This window comes from Mus caroli, unplaced genomic scaffold (assembly GCF_978045245.1).
Source record: "Mus caroli unplaced genomic scaffold, Mus_caroli_1 scaffold_18, whole genome shotgun sequence".
NCBI classification, from domain to species: Eukaryota; Metazoa; Chordata; class Mammalia; order Rodentia; family Muridae; genus Mus; species Mus caroli.
Window position 1 is genome coordinate 47,172,629 of NW_028227273.1, and position 24,526 is coordinate 47,197,154.

The 24,526-nt window shown below is 46.5% G+C and overlaps 1 protein-coding gene and 1 pseudogene across 6 annotated transcripts in view; both read right to left on the reverse strand.

The window, feature by feature from the left end:
• Ccnd3 (cyclin D3) overlaps positions 1–24,526 on the reverse strand; it is a 96,975-nt gene that overhangs the window by 8,061 nt on the left and 64,388 nt on the right. The window contains exons 2-3 of one of the 6 annotated variants that reach the window (XM_085833316.1): positions 11,844–11,908; positions 10,179–10,357 (exon numbers count right to left, since the gene is read on the reverse strand). The exons of 1 other annotated variant lie outside the window; for it this stretch is intronic. The gene's annotated coding sequence lies outside the window, so the exon portion shown is untranslated. Of the gene's footprint in view, positions 1–520; positions 948–10,178; positions 10,358–11,824; positions 11,909–24,526 lie in introns of those variants that run through there. 4 more of the 6 variants (XM_085833314.1, XM_029471077.2, XM_085833315.1 and 1 more) reach the window with 4 other exon arrangements.
• LOC147000404 (large ribosomal subunit protein eL34 pseudogene) lies at positions 13,349–13,752 on the reverse strand (annotated as a pseudogene).

Below are 24,526 nucleotides of genomic sequence, written 5' to 3' on the forward strand. Positions count from 1 at the left end.
TTAGGGAGGGGAACACTTCTTGAGACAAGGGTCTTACGGAAGCCAGGCTAGCTTTGAATTTAGTATATAACTGAGGCTGGATCTGATCTTCCTGCTTTTACCTCCCAATTGCATGCCTTACCCACACTAACATTCTGTTAGTTTTATGACACGGGTTCTCACTATGTAGCTCTGACATTTATAGACCTGACTCTATGTAGCTCTGACTCTAGGTAGACCAGAACAGCCCCCAGCTTGCAACAATCCTACTGCCTCTTCCTCTCAAATTCTGAGATTACAGGAATGCACCACCAAACTTCCTGTCCTGAAGGGCAGAGACAAAGTCCCGTGTAGCTGTGTATCCTCTGGACACAACAACTGGCTGTGAGTACCAACAACAGTAACAGGTCTTCATGTACACATACCATGTCCAAGAATTGAACATACCTGAGAGGTAATAAATCATTTTATCTTCACAACAGCCTTACAGAAAGTATATTATTTTTGCCCTGTGTAATAGGAGCTGGGTGCTAATACTCACCATGGATGACCACGGAGAAGTCACATAGCTCGGAGTTGGTAAAAGCAGGCTGCAGTCTGGTTTAGCTCCAGAGTTGATGCCCTTGCATAGGTGGACATCAGGAGAAATCGATGCTGGTCATATTAGGCAGGTACGATCTACCATTGAGCTACCTCTCTAACCCCCATGGCTTCTTTTTGTTTTAATAACCTTGAAGACCATTTTATTAGAGTTTGGGAAACAAACAAACAAACCAACCAACTAACAGGGAAGTAGGCTGCCAGGAAGAGAGATGAACTGAGGAGGAGAGAAAGCCTTGCCTTTTGTGTTAGGATCACCGACTGTTGCTATCAGGACCTCCAAAACCCGTGACATCACATAGGCGGGACCCCAACACCTGTTGCCAAGGCAACAGCCACCATATTCCCAGAATCCACTTGGTTCACCTCCCACCTTTACCTGTGATTACATCATCATCCTTATATAAAGAAAGGCCCCCTAATCAATCTCTCTCCCTCTCCCTCTCCCCCACCTTTCCACCACCACCTTGCCCCTCTCTCTCCTAATAAGCCTCAGGTGGAACTGTTTGACCTGGTGCAGTCTTTCTGAAGCTGACATTCACGATCATAACACCGATAAATGGAAATATGCACCGATGGGAATAGAAAAGGATGAGAGTGTCTTCAGAATAACAAACAGGGAGAAATCCCAGAGTGCCGGGGCAAACATGCTCAAGAATTTGGAAGATAGAATGAAGGAAACAAAAAATTAAGCACACTGAGTTAGAACTCAAAGGCCTCGGTGCGGGCGGGCGGCGCAGGGGTGGTGCTAAGCCACGGAGATCTGAAAGCAGCAGTCAGTACCAGCTCTTGACCACTTCATTCCATTGCCTCTTGTGCTGTCCCAGGGATGTAAAATGATCTATTCCTCATTGACCTACTGAGAAAGGGCACCCAGAGAGAGACAGTCGAATCCTAGAAGGTTTCTTGGATAACTGGTCAACAGCCCCACTGTCCGGCGGGACCTTCAGGGCCACATGAAGGGTGGTTGCTGAGGGAGCAGGAGGCCTCCCCAGGAGAACTCCAGAGAGGTCTGCTTATCCGGCTTCACCATCACTGCCCTTCGAAGAACAGAACAGAGCAACAAAAAAAAAAGGGCTGAGAATGAGGCTCAGTTGGTAGTGTTAGGCTAAGATGCAAGAAGCCCTAAGTTCAATTCCCAGCACTGCATAAAAACCTGGGCAAAACTAGAAGGAGTCACACACACTGGGAATCTCAACACTTAGAAGGTTTGGGAGCAAGACGGGCAGCAGCCATTCAGGGCCAGCCTGGGCTAGGTGAGACTGCCTCAAAAATAAAACAACAACAACAAAACAAACAACTACCAAAAAAACGAGAGAGAGAGAGAGAGAGAGAGAGAGAGAGAGAGAGAGAGAGAGAGAGAGAGAGAGAGAGAGAGAGAGAGGAGAGGGGAATGGGGGGAGGAGAGAGATAAAGAGACAGAGAGAGAAAGAGCCAGCCCAGCTCACACTCCCCATAACCAGGGGGAATAAATCAAAGTGCTTCAAGCCAGGTGCATCCAATTACAAAGTTACTCAATGAAATGGTAAATTAGAGGACAGCTGGAATGTAATTGTCACAAGCCCTAAGGAAAGGCCTGAGGATGAAGGACTCTGAGCCTCCTTCCTCCTACCACTCCCTCACCTCTTTATCATTGGAATCTCTCCAACTGAGACCCAGAAGGGGAAGAGAGTGACAGGTGAGGGCCTTCACCTAACCCTTACTCCCAGACCCACTGTGAAAGGGAGAGAGAGAGAGAGAGAGAGAGAGAGAGAGAGAGAGAAACCAGGTAGGGGATTAAGATGAGGAGATACCACCCCCTAAATAGGAAGGTGGACACAACACCGGAGTGAGGCCACTCTGGAGTGAGTTCGAAACCTACTGGTTCTCTCCTGTCTGTTTTTCTTTTCATCCAGTTGGGTAATAACAAAGTCCATACCCTACCAGGGTGTTTTGATGACCAAAGGGCCTAAAGTATCTTGCACGTATCCGGGGCAAAGGGAACATGCAAATGTGGTAGTTTCTAAACCAATTGTGGTAGCCCACACCTGTAATCCTAACATTCATCCTCCTGAGGCAGGAGGATTGCTGCAGGTTCAAGGACAGCCTGGACTACTGAATAGTGAGATCGGCTTCAAAAAAAAGCAAAAGCAAAAAGGTTACTTATATAATAATAATTACCCTCTCCACTCTCTCACACACTCTTCTCTGAGCTGGAGGTAGCTCACTGGGAAAGCACTTATTCGAAATTCATTTAGTCCCTAGATTCAATCCCCAGAGCCACAGTGTGTGTGTGTGTGGGGGGGGGTTGGGATGCAGGGGGGGTGGGAGCCCAGGTAGTTGAGTTGTAATTATGGTTGTTTGTTTTGTTTTTCGAAACAGGGTTTCTCTGTAGCCCGTGGCTTTCCTGGAACTCACTCTGTAGACCAGGCTGGCCTTGAACTCAGAAATCCACCTGCCTCTGCCTCCCAAATGCTGGGATTAAAGGCATGTGCCACCACTGTCCAGCTGATTATGGCTTGGCTTTGTAAAAGCCAAATTTGTCCTTGTGTATGGGTATTTACAACTATCAACATAATAATAGTGGCTGAGGCTGAACCCTGGGCTTCTTGTATGCCAAGAACGTGTACCCTTTATGGCCCATTTTTATAACTTTTAATAACATTTACCTCAATTGAGAAATTAAAGGCTAGAAAGAGTGTTCTGCGAGTAAAAGCAGTTGCTGCTATCTGCAGAGGCCCCAGGTTCACTTCCCAGCACCCGTGCAGCTATTTGTAATTTTAGTTCTAGGGGCTCTGAGGCTCACTCTGGCCTCCGCAGGCACCAGGCATGCATGTACACATAAATACATGCAGGCAAAATACCCCAGCACATAAAATAAAAATGGATTTTTTTATTTTATTTTTTTTATTTTTTGTTTTTCGAGACAGGGTTTCTCTGTGTAGCCCTGGCTGTCCTGGAACTCACTCTGTAGACCAGGCTGGCCTCGAACTCAGAAATCCGCCTGCCTCTGCCTCCCAAGTGCTGGGATTAAAGGCGTGCGCCACCACGCCCGGCTGGATTTTTTTAATTGAGAAATAAACACAATTGTATAGCTGGGCCTGGTGGCACAGACCTGGAATCCCAATCTGAGAATCTCCCCAAGTTCAAGGTCAGCCTAGGCTATGGAGTGAATTCCTGGCCAACTTGAGCTAAAAATGAGACCTTGTCTCCAAAAGAAAAGAAAAAAAGAATAGTTATTAAGCCTTTAAAAAGAAAAGAAAAAGAAAAGAAAAGAAAAGAAAAAGTTAAAGAAAAAGAAAAGAAAAAGAAAATAAGGTCAGGCTGAAGAGAGATGGCTCAATGGTTAAGAGCACTGTCTGCTCTTCTAGAGGTCATGAGTTCAATTCCCAGCAACCACATGGTGGCTCACAGCCGTCTATAACTGGATCTGATGCCTTCTTCTGGTGTGTCAGCAACAATGTGCTCATATACATAAATAAAATAAGTCTTTTTTTTTTTTTAAGCCGCTAGCCTGGTGCAACAGTACACACCTTTCAGCCCAGCACTCAGGAGACAGAGACAGGCGGATCTCTGTGAGATCAAGGCCAGCCTGGGTTACAAATAGAGTCCTAGGTCAGCCAGGGCTACACCAGAGAAACCCTGCCTCAAAATAAAAGTAAGTAAATAAAGAAAATAAAGAAGCTGAGTTTTAAGCTCAAGAGCATCTTCAGCTATCGGCTGAATTTGAAGCTAGCCTGGGCTACATGAGACCCAGTCTCAGGAAAAGAATACCACAAAGCACAAGGATAGACACCTTGGAGATTTTCCTAACAAAAAAGACTCAGCTGGGTGTGATGATGCATGCCTTTAATCCCAGCACTCAGGAGGCAGAGATGGATGGACCTCTGTGAGTTTGGGGCTAGCCTGGGCTACAGAGTGAGTTCTAGGGCAGCCAGAGCCACCCAGAGAAACCCTGTCTTGAAAAACAAAACAAAAACAAACAAAACTACAATCTGGCTAGGCATGGTAGCTCATGGCTTTAGTCCCTGCATTCCAGAAGCAGAGGTGGGTGGCTCTCTGTGAGTTCAAGTCCAGCCTAGACTACATAGTGAGTTCCAGGCAAAGCAGGGCTACTTAGTGAGACCCTGTCTCAAAAATAAGTAAATAGCCGGGTGTGGTGGCGCATGCCTTTAATCCCAGCACTCAGGAGGCAGAGGCAGGCGGATTTCTGAGTTCGAGGCCAGCCTGGTCTACAAAGTGAGTGCCAGGACAGCCAGGGCTACACAGAGAAACCCTGTCTCGAAAAACCAAAAAAAAAAAAAAAAAAAAAAAAAGTAAATAAATAAATGTCCTTATTGTCCTTATGACATCTGTATATAATATTCTGTAGAATATAATATTAAACAAACAAGATAAAACAACACACGAAGGTTTTCTTTCCATTTCACAATGAATTGTCTTATGAGTGATCAAAATACTGAGTAGCATCCTGCTTCCAGGAAGGTTTCCCTAGAGATCAAGAAACTCTGAAGCTGGTGAGAAGGTGCCATACAAACCCCGACAAATGGATTTCAACCCTTAGGATCCACATGTTCACACTCACATACCTGTGTACAGAAAATAAAGGCTGGGCAGGGGCTGGAGAGATGGCTCAGCAGTTAAGAGCACTGACAACTCTTCCAGAGGACCCAGGTTCGATTCCCACAACCACATGGCAGCTTACAACTGTCTGTATCATGATTGTAGCTGAGGCACAATGAGGCAAGATGTTTGTCTCCACATTCTTGGCTGCCATTGGTTGAAGGCTTCTGTAGGCAGACTCAGGGTAGTTTCAGTTCTTAGACACTTCCACCTTGCTGTGGGCAGGCACAATAGCTTCTGATAGAACAAGCCACTAAGCAATCCAGGTGCCTGGTACTCAGAAGGAGGCTGCCACACTCTGAAATGACAAGTCCCATGCCCATCTAGGTCAGAACTCTCCTGGTAGAGCTAGCCTCACGCTCAAGAATTGAACAAATAGCTGCTCGGTTTGTAATGTGTGTGTACATCAGACTGGAATCTGTTTCATGAAAAGCTGCTGTTGCTGTTTTGTTGATGTTTCTAAGGCAAGTCTTGCTAGGTCTACCTGGCCTAGAATTCACAGTGAATACGTCCGGTCTAAATTTATGTCCATCCTGTTTCTGTCTCTGAGGCTCTGAGACTGCAGGAATATACAACCTTGTGCCTACTGTAAAACTGAGATAGCAATATCCATTACTATATTTCAGATAAGGTCTCATGCAGCCCAGGCTAGCCTCTTACTCACTTTGTAGAAGAAGACATCCTACAACTTCTCTTTAACTCCATCTCCTGAATTCGAGGATTACTACCGTAGTCATCTTTTGACCAGTTTATACAATGCTGTGGACTGAACCCAGGGTATCCTAGAGGTTACACAGGCACTCTACCTACTGAGAGCTATAGCTAGCTCCACATTATAACTGTTTTATTTTATTTTAAATGTGTATGTGTTTCCGCATGCGTGTGTATGCCATGCGTATGTACGGAGAAGTCAGCAGACAACTTAAGAGAGTTAGTTCTCTATTTTCATTACGTAGGTTCTGAGGATCTTGGCAGCAAGCGCCTATACCTGCTGTGTCATCTTACAAGCCCCATTATATTTTATCATTCTGTATGCCGGTCGGTCTGTCTGTCTGTCTATCAGTCAGGCCTTACTGTGTAACACTACTGATCTGTTATACTTTATCGTTTATTTATTTATCTGTCTGTCTATTTATTTGTAGACAGGGCCTCACTGCTGTGTAGCCCTGGCTGTCCTGGAACTCACTATGTAGACCAGGCTAGCCTCAAACTCACACAGATCACTCCGCCTTTGCCTCCAGAGTGCTGAGATTAAAGGCACTTTACCACCATGCTCATATATATTTGAAATGTTCCAATTACATTGGGTGTGCATATGTGTGTGTGTCTGCACCTGTGGATAACCTCCTGGGGTGTCCCTCATCTTCCACTGTGGGTTCCAGGACCAAGCAGAGGGGTTTTTGTTTGTTTGTTTATTTGTAAAGATTTATTTATTGTGTGTAAGTACACCGCAGCTGTCTTCAGACACCCTAGAAGAGGGCGTCAGATCTCATTACGCCTGGTTGTGAGCCGCCATGTGGTTGCTGGGATTTGAACTCAGGACCTTCGGAAGAGCAGTCAGTGCTCTTACTCACTGAGCCATCTCTCCAGCCCCCGAGCAGAGGTTTTTAAGCTTGTCCACCATGCATTTTTACTCGCTGAACCATCTCACTGAGCCATCTTCCTAGCCCTTTTGGTCTTCAGATAGTGGCTCATGTAGCCCAAGCTGGCCTCTCATGTGATGTACAGTTGAGGATAACCTCAAACCTCTCTTTTAGGCAGGGAATCATGGACTTCAGGCTAGACTTAGACTTGATCGGGCCTGGAACTCCTGATCTTTCTGCCTATACCTCCCCAGTGCAGGAATGGTGGAACACTACCGTGTGTAGCACTATGCCCAGCTTGTGAGCTGCTAGGGAGGGAACCCAGGGCTTCCTACAGGGTGGGCAACTAGACAAACGCTCTAGCAAACAAGGTCTGTTTTATATGCCCTGTGCTTTTGTTCTGTTTTGACCCTTCTCAGACAGGACTCTGCTGTGTGCCCTGCCTGACCAGATTCTCACTATGTAGCCTAGGCTGGCAATGTTCTTGCCTCAACTTCCCAACCAGGGGGGTCACAGAAAAATGCTACCACAAAGCTACGCCCGTAACCACTCTGCTATGATGCTGGGGCCACCTCTGCCATCTCTGCAATGAAGAAAGGGGCCTAGTGGATCACTTGAATGAATCCCTCTCCTGAGTGACACTGCTAAGCTACTGAACCAGTCCTGAGGCTACCTCTGGACTCTCTGTGAGGAGTGAAGCATTACCACTTCCTCATTGTTTAAATCACTTTCATTCTTCAAGTAAAAGTTCAATTCTATCACCTACACACCAGGCTAGCCTTCACCTACACTGCAGCAAATAGGTTGATACAAATATTCAAGAAAGGTGTCATCCCCAAATCAGAGAATATCACGAGAGGAGAGACTTCTCAACTAGCTCTATTAATTTTTATATGTATTTTGGGATGTATGTGGTAGTATACGCCTTTAATCCCAGCCCTCGGGAGGCAGAAGCAGATGGATCTCTGTGAGTTTGTGGCCAGCCTGGTCTATATAGTAAGTTCTAGGCCAACCAAGGCAGGCTACATAGTAAGGCCATGTCTCAAAACAAACAAGCAAACAAACAAACATGGAGGTTTGGGGGGCCTGAGGTAATGGCTTAGTGGTTAAGAATACCTACTGGTCTTCCAGAGTTTGGTTTCTAGCACCCACCCAACCAAGTAGTTCACAACTACCTGTTAACTCTAGCACCAGAAAACTCCAACATCTTCTGCCAAGACACTTATATTCATTTGCACGCGCACACACACACACAATCAAAATAATAAAAGTCATCTTAATAATTAACTGGTGATCATTTTAAGGCTGAGCACATAGTTCAGTTGATGAGCACATGCCTGTGGTGAAGGAAGCTGAGGTAGATTCCCAGCGCAATATATATGATCAAGTGTGATGTATGTGAACTCACCGAATCCTGGCACTTCAGAGGTAGAGGCAGAGCGTTCAGAGATTCAAGGTCGTGGGTCTGGAGAGGTTACTCAGCAGTAAAGAGCCTATGCTAGTCTCCCGGGGGATCTGAGTTCAAATGGCTCACAGCCACTTATAACTCCAGCTCAGTAAAGAGCCTATGCTAGTCTCCCGGGGGATCTGAGTTCAAATGGCTCACAGCCACTTATAACTCCAGCTCCAGGGGCTCTAACTCATCTGGCACCCACGTATGTGCACCTATCCACATGCAGACACACACCCCTACATGTAAGTAAAAACATGTTAGCATGGCAGTACATGCTCTTGACCCCAGTACTCAAGAGCCAGAGGCCGAAGGAGCTCTGTGAGTTTGAAGCCAGTCTGTTCTACCTATTGAGGTCCATCCATCCAGAGCTACGTACTCAGACCTCTCTCTGCTACACAGTGCGATCCTGTCTCAAAATAAAGTAAAATAAAAAGCTTTTAAATAGAAAGAAAGGGAGAAGCAGGACAATGGGCAGTGGTGGCGCATGCCTTTAATCCCAGCACTTGGGAGGCAGAGGCAGGCGGATTTCTGAGTTCGAGGACAGCCTGGTCTACAGAGTGAGTTCCAGGACAGCCTGGGCTACACAGAGAAACCTTGTCTCAAAAAAGAAAGAAAGAAAGAAAGAGAGAGAGAGAGAGAGAGAGAGAGAGAGAGAGAGAGAGAGAGAGAAGGAAGGAAGGAAAAAAGGAAGGAAGGAAGAAAAGAAGGAAGGAAATTAAGTAAGTATGTCAAGGGCTAGTGAGAATGCTCAGTAGTTGACATTATGTAGTTTTCTTCCAGTAGACCGGAGTTCATATCCCAGAGCCCATCAGATCAGATGGCTATCAAGCACCTGCAGCTTCAGCTCCTTGAGGTCCAACACCTAGGATCTCGCTGACCAGCCTCTATCCTATCCATGAGCTCCAAGTTCAGGGAAATACCCTGTCTCAAAAACCAAAATGAAAAGTCAGAGAGGAAGACTCTGTCCTCAATATCTAAGCTGCACAGGCTGAATACTCACATGAGTCTTTACACAGTTATACACCCAAACACGTACACACACATACACACACACATACACACACACACACACAGACACACACAAAGGCCAGTTTTGTTTTTTTGTGTGTGTGTGTTTTGTTTAATTATTTTGTTGTTGTTTTCAAGACAGGATTTCTCTGTGTAGCCCTGGTTGTCCTGGAGATCTGCCTGCCTCTGCCTCCCAAATGCTGGGATTAAAGATGTTCACTACACCTGGTCTATCTTAAAAGAGTTTTAAAAGTTAATTAATTACTGTTGAATGTGTATTCACATTCAATATGAATGGGGAAAGGCAGGGTGCACAAATGCCTTGTGTGTGTGTCTATAGTGGTCAGAGAACAACTTAGTGGTGTCTGTTTTCTCTTTAAAGTGGGACCCAGCAGTCAAATTCAGGTCGTCAGGCCTTCTCAGAAAGCACTTTATCTCCTGAGTCATCTCACAGGTCCTAGATCACGCCCCCTGCACCCTTCCCCAGCCCTAGGCCATTTGAAAACCATCAAATTCACTCATGTCATAAAAGTGCTTGCCACCGGTGTGCTTACACACAAAACAAATATATAATGTATATATATATATACATTATATATATGCCTTTAATCCCAGTAATAGGGCGGCAGACGGGAGCAGTTTGAGTTTGAGGCCAGCCTGGTCTATAGAGATTTCCAGGACAGCAGGACAGCTAGGGCTACATAGGAAACCCTGTCTTGAAAAAAAAAACCAAAAAAAAAAAAAAAAAAAAAAACCAAAACCTAACAACACTACACATACACACACACACACACACACACACACACACACACACACTTACTTTAAATCTCACCCATTCACTCTCTGTTCAAAAGTCACTACAAAATTAAAAAAAACTAGTACATGTTGAGCTGAAGCCAGACTTTCCTGAGAACGCTCACTCCGCTGATCTAGTGGGTATATGTGGTCAGCACCTCGGTGGACAGCCTCAAGTGTCCCCTGAGACCAATGTCCCAGGAAAGGAGAAGATCACATCAGGTCCGCTCTGGTACCATCTTGGATTTCTTCCTTGCTTTGATTTCCTGATGTGGTTGCTGCCTGGTGAGGACAGGTCCTACTCCTCCTGTGTGTCTCCATCCAGACTTCTGCTTGCCTGTTTGAAACAGGATCTCTGGGAATTCAGTGAGCTCTCAACCCTCCTGCTTCTACCCAAGTGCTGGGATTACACCGGTGCATCACCAGAGCCTGCCAGACACTGCAGAGATTTCAAAAGTCTGCCACCAAGTGAATTCCTTCACAGTATAGAAAAAGAGGTGACATTAAGAATCTGACCCCAAAGTCGGGTATGGTGGAGCACGCCTTTAATCCCAGCACTTGGGAGGCAGAGGCAGGCGGATTTCTGAGTTCGAGGCCAGCCTGGTCTACAGAGTGAGTGCCAGGACAGCCAGGGCTACACAGAGAAACCCTGTCTCGAAAAACCAAAAAAAAAAAAAAAAAAAGAATCTGATCCACGACCTGCTCACGCCCCATGTAAACCCGGTATGTATTTGAAGTCTTTATATCCTACCTTAGAAGAGTACATATTTTTGGATTCTGGTCCATGATATAACCCTAATTATTGTAATATATAAATAATGGCCTCTCCAAGAAAAATAAGTAGATGTTTGGTTTTTGGACCTTGGGACTAGGGAGTGAGATGCATATTTATATATCAAAGCAGACCTGGTCTCCACGTTCTTCCAGCATCCCTCAGTCCTTACCTAACCCTGGCACACCCCCTGCCCCCAACACTGAACTTTCCAGTCCAGGGGCTGGGTTGCCCTTCCCCCACAGTTCTTCCTCATATAATCCAGATTTCTCTCTCTCTCTCTTTCTCTCTCTCTCTCTCTCTCTCTCTCTCTCTCTCTCTCTCTCTCGGCATGCATTCTTTCTTTCTCTTCCCCTCTTCTCTCTCTCTTACCATGGCAATTTTCCTGGGCTCCTTCCTTGGGGCCAGTGAACCCCGGAGAGAGCTCCCCAGCAAACCTGCATTTAACACTTAATATCATCTAATCTGGTATGATCTGGCTCATTTCACTGGCGGAGAAATAACTTACCAGTAAGTCTTTTTATTTCTTTTTTAAAAAAATGTTTTTATTATGTATTTACTTATAGGGCATGCCACACACATAACAATGTTCCAGTGAAGGTGACAGGGCCAACTTATAGGAATCTTCCACTATTGCAGGTCCCAGGGACTCGAACTCAGGTCCTCTGGCTTGGGGGCAGTTGCCCTTACCCACTGAGCCATCTCCCTAAGGCTCTGAATTCTTATGTGTAAGGAAAGATAAACTCTAAGAAAGCTACATGCTATTCCTGTGGCAAAGGGGTTTCAATGGGGTTTTTTAAATTCAAGTTTGAAAGGTTGGGCCCCGTTGGTAACATAAAACCTTCTAAAGCACCCCATCTTCACACTGCTCCCAGAAAGATCCGGGGACGGGTAGCCCAAGGCCATCAGATTAATCTCTCAGTGACACCTCTTTCATCCCAGTCCAAGGACCTGCTTATCAGGTCAATTTATAAGTCAGCCAGCCACAGATGCCCAATTCAATGCTATCTTGTCCGTGGCACTTTAGCCTACCTAGGGCCTTATCGCTCACCACTGCCATCGTTCTCTCTCTTCTGGAAGGTCTTGCTGGTCCATAGCTTCCAGAGCATTTCAGGGCTGCAGGATGAAAGATCAGAGACAGCAAGTTAACAGCCGTTCTAAATGATTCCCCTCGTTCCCTATAAATAAATCGTCTCTGTCCTCAAAGATTTAGAACTTATTGTGTGGGGATGGGAAGAGCTGCAAAACTGGCTAGCCTGTGGAAAGAGCCTCAAGATGGACGCTCAGGTGACTCCCCACATAGCCGGTCTTTTTATCTGGTTCCAGCCAGCTGGCATGCATACTTGCAAAGTCTAACTTAAAGTTCCCTTATATTATAAGTTTTTGTGGGTTAATCTGTTTTCCAATTTAAAATGAATGATTAGCGTGTTACAACACTAACCAGTAGCACTGTGACAAGGGGAAGCTAAAAACCCAGGCTGGTCAAGATGGCCGAGTGGGTAAAAGGACTCGCAGCCAAGCCTAATGACCCAAGTTCAATCCCTGAAACTCACATGGTGGAAGATGAGAGCCCTACAGGTTGGTCTCCTCTGACCTTCACACTACGTTTACTAACCGGAAACCCACACACATACGTTGAAAAATACATATGTAATTTAAATTGAAAGGGAGGAAGGCATGGTGGTTCTTGCTCTTCATTTCAGCACTTAGGAGAAAGCAGATGGGTCTCTGTGAGCTCCTGGCCGGTCTGGTCTACACAGCAAGTTTCAGGCCAGCCAAGGCTGCACAATGAGACCCCATCATCTCTAATTCATTAATTCACTCACTAGCCTCTGCAAGCAAACCTAAGATATTTCTGTGCCCCAAGCAACACAAAGGACAAGAGGCTCCATCACCTCTCTGTGTTGTAAAGAAGGTCTTATGTAGCACAGGCTAGCCTCAAACTACACAAACAAGGATGACCCTAAACACTCCTGATCTCATTCCTCCCAAGTGCCACCATGACCAGCTCTGTGTGTGTGTGTGTGTGTGTGTGTGTGTGTGTGAGAGAGAGAGAGAGAGAGAGAGAGAGAGAGAGAGAGAGAGGTGGGGGAGGTCTGTGGAGTGCTGCTCAGGTGTGACATCAAAGAGCAGCTATGGAGAGGAGAGTCAGTCCTCCACTGCCCCACAACTTCTGGGGATTATCCTCCAGCTTCAGTTTCAGCTAGTGACAGCTCTTATTCACTGAGCTACTTTGTTGGACTTCCAATATTTTTTCTCTAAAATTGAATGTCGGTCAAGGGCCCAAGTTATCAAAGAGGATTGCCTTTTCCTTCCATCATTCCTGTTTCACTTTTAGGCTGGTTTTTTTTTTTTTTTTTTGAGACAGGGTTTCTCTGTATAACCTTGGCTGTCCAGAGAACAGTGAGTACTTTGTAGACCAGGCTAGCCCCGAAACTCATAGATTCACCTGCCTCTGCCTTCTGGGTGCTGGGATCAAAGGTGTGTACCGCCAGGGCACAGGGGAGGATTTTTTTTCCCCAAGTCTTGATTTTTATACTTAAAAAATTTGCGTATCTATTTTGCTTTCTGACTCTGTGCTTGTGCCTTCAGCACTTTCACAAATGATTTGATTTTCTGCTTCTCAATAAGGAAAGCCCACTTGATCCTGTCACGGACACAATTGGCACACATGGACCCACCATAGGCCCTGCTGACGTGCTTCTTTGTCTTAGACAATCTCAGAAGGACTTTGGGTCTCACAGCACGAACCCCTCGCAGTCCGCCTGGGCACACGCCACATGCGGATTTAGGAGTTTTCCCAACCTTCTTGGTGTAGAGGTAAACAATCCTGTTGCCCAGGGGTTCGAGACAGCCTAGTTTTGTTAGAGGCTGTGTTGTAGGAAAGCCTACGGCGGTATGTCAAACGCTGGACCATCCTGAGTGCCTCTGAGCACCGTCCCCGGAAGAGGAAAAGCGAGGATTATTTTTCTAGTTCTAACAGATTTTTCAATTTGGGTGGTGGATAAATACATAAACTCTCTTTGATTACGAGTGACCGTGATGCTCCACAGCTTCAGAATGACCGTTCTAACTATACAGAAGATGACTGGGATGTACACACTTTGGGTATGGATAATTTTGGTGTAGGATGCTTTTATATCCAAGTTTTTGTTTGTTATTTTTCTGAGACAGGTGGGTTTCTCTGCTTGGCTCTGGCTATCTGGGAACCTGTTGCACAGAGCAGGCTGGCCTCCAGCTCACAGAGACTCTGCCTGCTTCTGCCTCCAGAGTGCTGGGATTTAAGGCGGATGCTACCACACCTAGATGTTTATAATGAAGTTAATTAAATTTAAAACAAAAGAAAAAGAACATAGGAGCATCTCAAATTTAAATGTAAAACAGAGGGTCTGGTCGGCCATCACTGGAAAGAGAGGCCCATTGGACACACAAACTTTATATGCCCCAGTACAGGGGAACGCCAGGGCCAAAAAAATGGGAATGGGTGGGTAGGGAAGTGGGGGGGGGGAGGGTATGGGGGACTTTTGGGATAGCATTGGAAATGTAATTGAGGAAAATACATAATAAAAAAATATTAAAAATTAAAAAAAAAAACCAGAGGGTCTGGGTAGCTTAGTACTGGAATGCTTGCCTGGCAAAAATATGTGTTAAATCCCCTAGAGTGGCCAACTGAGAACCATAAACACACAGTTCAGAAATACAGCACCAATACCTGCTCCTACCTGTATAGACTCTGAAATCATTATCCTAAGGACAGAGGACAGAGCCCCAAAAGGCAAACTGCTGTCAGAGTCCATTCATGTGAAGCAAACAGAATAGGAAAATTTCTAGCCGGGTGTGGTGGCACATGCCTTTAATCCCAGCACTTGGGAGGCAGAGGAGTTTGAGGCCAGCCTGGTCTACAGAGTGAGTTCCAGGACAGACAGGGATACACAGAGAAACCCTGTCTCAGAAAAAAACAAACAAACAAAAACAAAACAAACAGAAAAAAGAATAGGAAAATTTGCAGAACAGAACAGGCTGGGGGACACACACAGAGACCCAGCACTGGAGAGAGAGAGAGCCAGGAAGATCAGGGGATTAAGGTCATCAGATACACAGAGAGTTCCGGGACAACCTGAGGTGCACAGGGAGATCCCATCTAAAGAAAAAAATTTAAAATCTGTAGATACGAAACGTAGCTACACGAGGATTGCTGGGACTTCCAGCCATCCTAGCCAAAGATCACAGACTCCAAGTTCAATGGCAGAACAAATGAGAAGAAAAAGACAGAATAAGCAAAACCCTCTTCTGGTCCCAAGTACCTGAGGCCGCATGTACACATCTGTATACCCATGCACACACTCACACATACACGCAAACACAGAGAGACACAGAAGCAGACATACGTGTTTCGTTCTGGCTAGCTGGGGTCTGACTCTCCCTTGCCATTTCTTCATTCAGATGTGACCTGGAAGGAAAGATCTGATTCCACATTTACAAATGAGTGTAGTAATTCCTATGTCGGGAGGTCAGAAAAAGAAACCCAGGAGTACTGGAACTGCCCTCCCCCCACCAACGGCCCCCCACCATGCTTAACTATTTGCAGATACTTAACCCCAGCAAACGAGGAATAAAGCCAGTAAGATAGCTTGGCAGGTAAGAGCTCTTGCAATATAAGCCTGCTGACCTAAGCCTGAGTCCTAAAAGCCAGGGAAGCAGACTTCTCTACCCTTCACATAAGTACCATAGCCCCCGCACCCCTTCCCCATCTCCATACATATCATTCACACATACAGTAAGGATAAATAAAATCTTACAGATGACAAGATGTTTTATGTGTGGTGGCACCTGCCACTTGACTGAGGGACCCATAGGACAGAAGAAAGCTGACCCCACAAACTGTCCTCTGATGTCTACACATATGCCATGACACATAAAAGTGCACACACACACACACACACACACACACATATCAGTAAATGAGTTTTTTTTTTTTGTTTGTTTGTTTTTGATTTTTCGAGACAAGGTTTCTCTATGTAGCCCTGGCTGTCCTGGAACTTACTTTGTAGACCAGGCTGGCCTCGAACTCAGAAATCCGCCTGCCTCTGCCTCCCAAGTGCTGGGATTAAAGGTGTGAGCCACCACGCCCGGCTAGTAAATGAGTTTTTTAAGTAGGACACAGGATGGACAGGTGGATGGGCAGATAGATGTACTGAGGGATGAAATGTGTAAACAACTCAGAACTCAGAGCAGGTATCTATCCATGCCTGGAGATGAGATAGTACCCTTCCAGAGAGTGACTTCATGGCCCAGGCAAAGCAGGCAACTGAGGTCACACCACTGTCCCACAGGCTCTATGCTGAGGGACAGCTCTGGTCTGTCGCTGAAGAATGATGGGGTTAGGCTAGAGTTCTTAGGTTTTTGTTTGTTTGTTTGTTTGTTTTTAGAAACAAGGTTTCCCTATTTAGCCCTTGCTGTTCTGGCACTCGCTTTGTAGAGCAGGCTGGCCTCCCCTCTTTCATAAGTTTCCCTTCTGCAGAAGAAGGCTGAGCAGATGACAGGGTAGAAAGACCATGGAAGCAAGCCCAGGCCGAGCAGGAGCATCTGGTCCCTCAGTAGATAAGAGAAAGGTCAGCTCTCCTCTCCTGATGTGCAGCTGCCATTGCTGAGACTTGCCCCAGAAATGCCTTAAGCAGTACATTCTTTACCCCTGCCCCCTCCCTGGGAATAGAGTCTCACGGAGCCCAGGTTGGCATTAAAATGCATTATGTACCCTGAACTTCTGATCCTCCTGCCTCTACCTCCTAAGTGCTGGGATGACAGGCCTGCTCTCTTATACACCCCCCACCCCCCACCCCGCCATCCACTGTTTTAGCCTCCTCCCCTCTTTCACTGGCTCTTCCTCCACTGGCTTCCAGATGAAGCCAAAGCCCCATCTTCCCTCCTCGGACACACCTCAGAGAGTTGTCTGTTAAATTCAATTGGTCTGCTTTCGTATTTCTCCAGCCACCAGCCTCCATCCTCACCCTATACCCCCCCCCAACCAGGTCACAATCCCCCATTGGATGTCACACCAATGCATCCTAGATACTTGGGGTCCACTGCCCCATCTCTTTGGTTTTTTGTCCCCATTAACTGGGATCTGTTGAGTAGCCTCAAGCTACAAATTTCCACGTCAGTCTTCCTCAACTTCTCCTGTCCCAGGTGCTACAATCATCTGCAAGCACCTCCTGTCGCCGCCACCACTTCCAAAATGCTCTGGAATCCGGTCCTTCCACTTGCTGCTCAGGCATTCCTATCTAACACTCGGAACTGATGTAGTTGGCTCTCTGGCTCCAGCCACCATCTCTAACCTGTGCTCTCCAGGCTCCTCAAGCCTTTAGAACCTTTAGGAATGTGCCTGCCTCCTTTGATTCATAAAAACCTCAAACCCCTCTATGGCTACAGAGTAAAACCCAGACCTCCCAAAGCTTCAGAACCACCAAGATCTAGCTTGAAATATGGTAAGGAGGGCCATTGGAAAGAAAAGAAAAGAAGAGAGGAGAAGAGAAGAGAAGAGAAGAGAAGAGAAGAGAAGAGAAGAGAAGAGAAGAGAAGAGAAGAGAAGAGAGAAAAGAACAGAAGAGCAGAGAAAAAAGAAAAGGAGAGAAAAGAAAAGAGAAGAGAAAAGGAAAGAGAAGAGAAGAGAAGAGAAGAGAAGAGAAGAGAAGAGAAGAGAAGAGAAGAGAAGAGAAGAGAAGAGAAAAAGGAAGGAAAGAAGGAAGAAAGGGGGAAGGGAGGAAAGGAGTGAGGAGGGAAGGAGGGGAGAGGGAGGGATGGAGGGAGGGAAGTTAAGCACAGTCATTTGAACCCACATTCTCTCTCCAGTCTTGGATTTTCTTACCCATCACAGAAGCATCTAGACATGGGGCCACTGAATGCCCTGCACTGACCTTTCTGCCTAGCTCATAGACTTCTGTCAGCCTAAAACCCTTCTCACCCATCTCCACCCCTCTAGAGAAGTTCCCTGGACCGTTGAAGGCCAGCTTGAATGTCACCTGCAAAGGATGACATTTGGATGTTCCTGCAAGAACCTTAATTCCCTGCTGAAATGTGAAGGAGGGGGTGACGTGAGACACAGTGGCCACCACGAAGCCTGACCCGTGAAGGTGGGCTTTGCCTTGGCCAAGAGTCTCTCTACTTCAGGGCCCCGTTCTCAGCCGTGCTCCTGGGGGCTGCCTGCACGGCAGAAGCCAACCATTTCTAACAAAGGTCACAGGAACATACTCAGAACAGGAAAGGTACAGTTACCAAGTGAACCAAATCTGACGAAGCAACCTGCCTGCGCCCATCCTTTACTGGGATGCCGAACCCCAACACGATGGTAGGGTGCCAAGGGACAAGGCTGTGCCCTCAGGAAAACTGAGTCAGAGTCTAACTGTGTAGCCCAGGTGGGTTGAATCATGCAAGAACCTCCCCCACTCCATGCGCATCCCAAGATAAGGCTCCAGGGATACTTTTATGTCCAGCTCAAGAACAAATCATATATTTTGATTTTTGAGACAGTGGCCTATGGAACCCACGCTGGCCTCAAACTCTGAATCTTCCTGTCTCTACCTCCCAAGTCCTGAGATTACAGACATCTGTCACCATGTCCAGTGACACATATTATACCAGGTGCACTGTATGCTCTTAAGCCCAGTCAGTACTCAGGAAGGAGACGGAGGTAGAGTTTTGTGAGTTGGAGGCCACCCTGGTCTACATAGAGAGTTTTAGGTCAGTCAGGGCTCTACAGAAAGTCCTTGTCTCAAAATACATAAACAACATATAGGAAGTCCAGTACAATATCACCACATGTGTATTGAAGTTCAAGCACTCTATGCTGCAGCCCAGGAAGGTAAGGGTTAATAGTAATTTATAGTGCATTTCAAACTAGTTAAAGGGTTTTAATCAAAACCAGAAACAGTTCTAAGCATTTAGGATCTGCAGCCATGTAAGCAGGGAGCCTTTAAGAGGTTCTTATAAAGGAAATCATGAAACATTCCAAGGGCGCTGGGCAGAGAGTACCCTAGCCTAGGCTTCTAATGACTTGGAGGCTAAAGCAGGATTGATGGCTCAAGGCTAGCCTGGGCTATGCAGCAGAACACTATCTCAAAATAACTCACAGGAAGCTTCTACTTAAAACCTTATTTGTGGGGGGTGGAGGCCAGCGCATGTTACCTGTGGGAAGAGGGGTGCATTTGCCTCACTGAATACATGGTAACCGCAAGACGAATTAAAGGAGCACTTTCACCAGGTGGCTTTCCGGATGGAACACCCATCACCAGGCTCAACAGCAAGTGCTCTTACGACAGAGCCACCCAGCCAGACACCAGCTTGAAATCAGAAAATCTCTTAAGATCCAAGCAGGGCTGGAAGATGAACTCAGTCCAGTGTGGGCACATTTCTCTCTGGTTCCTACTGAGTCAGGGCCTCTGAAATCCTGGGCATAGGAGGCTGAGCCCCTGGGGTAGATGCTGTCCTGTAAGGGATGTGGGAGATCGGACAGGACTGCAGCAGACGTCCACATTTAAGGAGGGGGTGGAGAAAGAGAGGCCACCAAAGGAAATGTCGGAGGTCAGAGGGAAAGTCTCTGTCAGACCCCAAGGCCGCCTGAGATGGTGGGCCAGGACCCCTCCTCCCCATAGATCTTAAAAGTATTTGGTTGGACTAACTTGCCCTTCACAGGCCCACCCCTGGGACACATTCTTCCTTTAGATATGCTAACAGAGGCCAAAGGGTAAAGGTCGAGGCTTGCTCGGCCTCAGCCTTTGTGTCTCTCTCAATCAGCTGCATATCTTTGCTCTGACCCATTATGTGCCCATTCACATGTGAGCTATCTTCATTCCAGTTTCTGGGAAGAGTCCAGCACACTGACTTCCCATGATGATGTGGGATGTGACCTGATAAATGAGCCAAGTAAAGGCTGAGCCAGGTTCAAAGAGGGGCTCCGCTCGCTGGGGCACACTGGTCGCAGAGCAGTCCTAAGCTGTCTAGTGGGTTCAGAAGACGTGGGAACACAAGCGGAAGATGTCCAGTTTACGGTACCTGTGGTTAGTGCTACATCTGCAGCTTCTCTTCGTGCCCTGGACTCAGTGATGGCGACTGAGCAGAAAATGCAGAAAATGGAGGGCAACCCTGGCCTATGTCATCGTGACACCCTGTCTGGAGGAAGGGACAAGGGATTCTGCTCCACACCCAGAAGTGTGGATCCTCTGACTGCCTGACTGGTTAGCAATACTGGGCCTCTTACGTGCTACCTAAGCATCCTGTCTCTGAACTGCACCCCCACCCTTTATCTTTACCAATCAAGCAATCAGTCAAATATATATGAATATATGTATATATAATGTGTATATATATATATATATATATAGAGAGAGAGAGAGAGAGAGAGAGAGAGAGAGTGTGTGTGTATTTGTATATATGTACATTTACAAATATATAAATATATTTTTACTTATTTTTGGTTTTAGGGGGTTGTTTTGTTTTGAGTCAGGCTTTCTCTGTACAACAGTTCTGCCTGTCCTGGAACTAGCTCTGTAGACTAGGCTAGCCTCGAACTCACAGAGATCCGACTGCCTCTGCCTCCTGAGTGTTAGAATTAAAGGCGTGTGTCACCACTGCCTGGCTTATATTATTTTTTTAAATTGGAATGTGTTTGTGTGGTATGTATGTGGGGGTTTATGCTTATGTATGCGTGTGTGCGTGCGTACGGGTGTGCCAGTATTTGCATCCATGCTCGTGAGCATGGAAGCCAGGGAAGGCTAAAAGGTGTCTTTCTTCCTCTGTTCCTGCTTTATTCCCTTGTGACAGGATTTCTCACTGAACCTGAAGCCACCACTTTGGCTAGGACAACTGGCCATGGAGCACCCCACAGCATCGTACCTCTGCCTCTGAATTCTGGGGTCATCAGCCTGCACAGTCATGCCTAGCTGCTATTCCAGCACTGAGCACTCAAACTCAGGTCCCCCTGTATGCACAGCAAGACCTGTCACCAGCAAGCCACGTCCCTGGCCCTATTATGATTTATTTTTCCTTTTTGTTTTTTGAGACAGGGTTTCATGTCATTCAGGCTGGCCTTGAATTTACTATGTAGTCAAGGATGGCCTTGAACCCCTTTTACCTCTACCTGAACACTGGGATTACATAGTCCTGAAATTACAGGTATGTAACACCATGCTTTGTGTGAGTGAGTGAGTGAGTGAGTGAGTGAGTGAGTGAGTGAGTGAGTGTGTGTGAGATGGTGTTACTGGGTATCCCAGGTGGGTCTTGAACTCCCGCCTCAGCCTTCCAAATGGTAGGATTATAGGTGGGTGCCACCAGGCTCGACATCATCTGTAAGTGATTCAGAAACAGCTGAGAGCTGTAAGGCTTTCTCTAGGCAGGACTCAAATTCTTTTTTCTTGTACCTCTGCATAAAGAGTTTATCTTCACACTACTGAGCCTGCTGGTAGATGTCTCTGACCCAGCATTTAAGCAGTAAAGAAGCAGAAGAACCGGAGACCCAGAGGCATCCTCAACTATGCATTGCATTTAGAGCCAACATGGGTTACAGGAGACCCCGTGTCAAAAACCAAAACCAAATAAATCCAGTCAAGTTTACGAATCTCTGGGAGTTCAAGGCCAGCCAGAGAAATGTATAAGACCCACCCCCACCCCACCCCACCCCACCCCGTCTCAAAAAACAAACAAACCTGCCAGGCTGTGGCAGCTCATGCACTTGGGAGGCAGAGGCAGGCGGCTCTCTGAGTTCGAAGCCAGCCTGGTTGAGAGAGCTTGTTCTAGGACTGCCAAGATTACGAAGAAAAACCCTGTCTTGAACCCCCACCCCCCAAAAAAACTAAAACAAAAAACAAACAGCAAAACAGGCCCACAACTTCCTGCATCAGCACACTGCCTCTTGGTGCTTCCTCGTGCCTTTTCATACTAGAAATTCCCAAGGGCCAGCCCCCTCCTACACTGGATATAATTCCTCTCAAATCAAAAATCTACTGGGTCAAGCCTCTTCGTCCATAACAATAACCTTATTATCAGAGGGCAACTGCATTTCCTAATTTATTAATGTATTCTCTCATTTGCAGTTGCCCCCTTAGCTCTCCACAGCGTGAATAATTGAGAATTCACAGAATCCCCGGGGTTGGGCCAGGACAGATGAAAGGAAAAGCAAGCCAAACTTAGTCACTCATGACCACCGCTCCAGCCTTTGGGAGATGAAGTCAGGAGGATCAGCAGTTCAAGGTCATCTCCGGCTGGGTAGGAGTCCAAGGCTAGCCTGAGAAACAGGAGACCCTGCCTCCAAAAGGAAAGAGAAGAGAAGAGAATCTGAGTGTGGTGGTACACACCTACAGTCCACCACGCCAGGCGTGGGGACAAGGCTTTGGGATTATCCCACAGTCCAGCCTCAGCCTCAAAGTAAGACTTGGAGGAGAGAGAGACAGAGAAGGGGCTGAAGAGAGAGACAACTTAGTGGCTAAGAACACTGGCTGTTCTCAAAGAGGATCCGAGTTCAGTTCCCAGCACCATATGGAGGCTAGCGGCCCTCTATACCTCTAATTCTGGTGGATCCACCACCCCTCTTCCGGCCTCTTTACATGGTATCTGCACGCATGTAAGCATGTACACATGCATATATGTGTGAGCACACATACACACACACACACAAAAATTAAAATAATCTTAGGTTGTCTATGGTGGTGCATGCCTCTAGTCCCAGCAACGAGGAGGCAGAGGTGGGTTGATCTCTGTGAGTCTGAGGCCAGCTTGGTCTACAGAGTGAGCTTCAGGTCAGCCAGGGCTTCATAGAGAGACCTTATCTTAAAAAATGTGTGTGTATGTGCCTGATCAAGCATGTGTTTGCTGGGCTAGGGAGATAGTGAGTGCTTGCCTTGTAAACGTAAGTACCCCAATTTGATCCCCAGAACCCAAGGAGACAGGCCCATGTAAATACGGTATTTTAACATACATTTCATAAATCACAAATTTGTTTTAATATATATTTAAAGTTGACTAAGAGAATACTAATATTATATTTAAATAACTTTAGCCCAGACTAGATCTTCTTCTCAGCAAACTCAGCCCCTAGAAAAAACTTTTTTTTTTCTTTTGGTTTTTTCAAGACAGGGTTTCTCTGTATAGCCCTGGCTGTCCTGGAACTCACTTTGTAGACCAGGCTGGCCTCGAACTCAGAAATTTGCCTGCCTCTGCCTCCCAAGTGCTGGGATTAAAGGCATGTGCCACCACCACCTTGCTAGAAAAAACTTTTAATGCCCAAATATATTGTTATGTTACTCATGTTTAATTTTTACTTGTTTAATTTTTATTTATTTAATTTTAGAATTTTTTTTAGAATTGTTTCATACTTCACACACACATGCACACACATACATACAAACACACACATATTCACTTTACTAATTTTAGTTTTCTGAGACAGGGTTTCTCTGTGTAGCCCTGTCTGTTCCGGAATTAGCTCTATAGACAAGGCTCAAACTCACAGAGATCCACTTGCCTCTGCCTCTGGAGTGGTGGGATTAAAGATTATCCTCATTTTACAGATGAATAACCAAAGCACAGGGAGATGAAGTAAACTACCTAGGGCTCACAGCCAGTAAGAGGTGCAGGGAGCAACCAGTGTGGTGGCACACACAGGCCTTTCATCTCAGAGCTCTGGAGGCAGAGGCAGGCAGATCTCTGTGAGTTCGAGGGCAGCCTGGTCTACAAAGAGAATTCCAGGACAGCCAGGGCTACACAGAGAAACCCAAAAAGAGAGGTAGACTAGGTAGCATTGGACCCTAGATCATCTGAGTCCATGATTAGGATTTAATGACCAAACTAAGTGGATCAGAGCTGTACAGACTGGCAGCAGCCAGAATCTGGGACAGGAAGGAAGGAAGCCTGCTGTTGTTCCTAGGCCCAGTAAGGAGGCAGAGGAAGGTGAGTCCCAGGGAAGACAGGCTGAGGGCCAGAGCTGACCACAGCCCACCACAGCCTGCAGACTTCCCGGACTCCCTGACTGAGGACTGAGAGACAAGGACAGCGGAACTCCTCCAGGAAAAGAGCACATTTTTGAGGAATTTTTGTCTTTGTTGGGTCATCTCTGATTTCAGACTCTTGGTCTCTTCCTAGACTCACGAAGAACATATTGAAATAGACAATAAGCAGAGCCTGGGTGGTTCTCTGCCTCTCTCCCTGTCTGTCTGTCTGTCTGTCTGTCTCTCTCTCTCTCCCTCCCTCCCTCCCTCCCTCCCTCCCTCCCTCTCTCTCTCTCTCCCTCCCTCCCTCTCTCCCTCCCTCTCTCTCTGTCTCTCTCTGTCTTCCAGGTAGGGAGACCTACTCAGGCTTGGAAAGCAGGAGCTCTGGAAGTCAGATTACCAAATAGCTCCTCTTTTTTTCTAACTAAGAAGCATGAAGCTCATTTGTACCATTCCTCCTCCTTCCCCCTGCAGCTCATCAAAAACAAACGACAATATTAGGGGCAGGCTGGAGAGAAGGCTTAGGGCATTATGATCTTTCGTTGCTCTGGCAGAGGACCCAGGTTTGGTTCCCAGCATCCACGCGGTGGTTCACAATCATGTGTAACTCCAGTTCCAGGGCACCCTAGGACCTCTTCTGACCTCCCAGGGCATCAAACAAACAACACACGTGTATGTATGGCACACACACACACACCCCACACACACAAAATATTAACAAATGCTTAAACAGGAGTTCGGTATATAAGTAAGTCAGCAT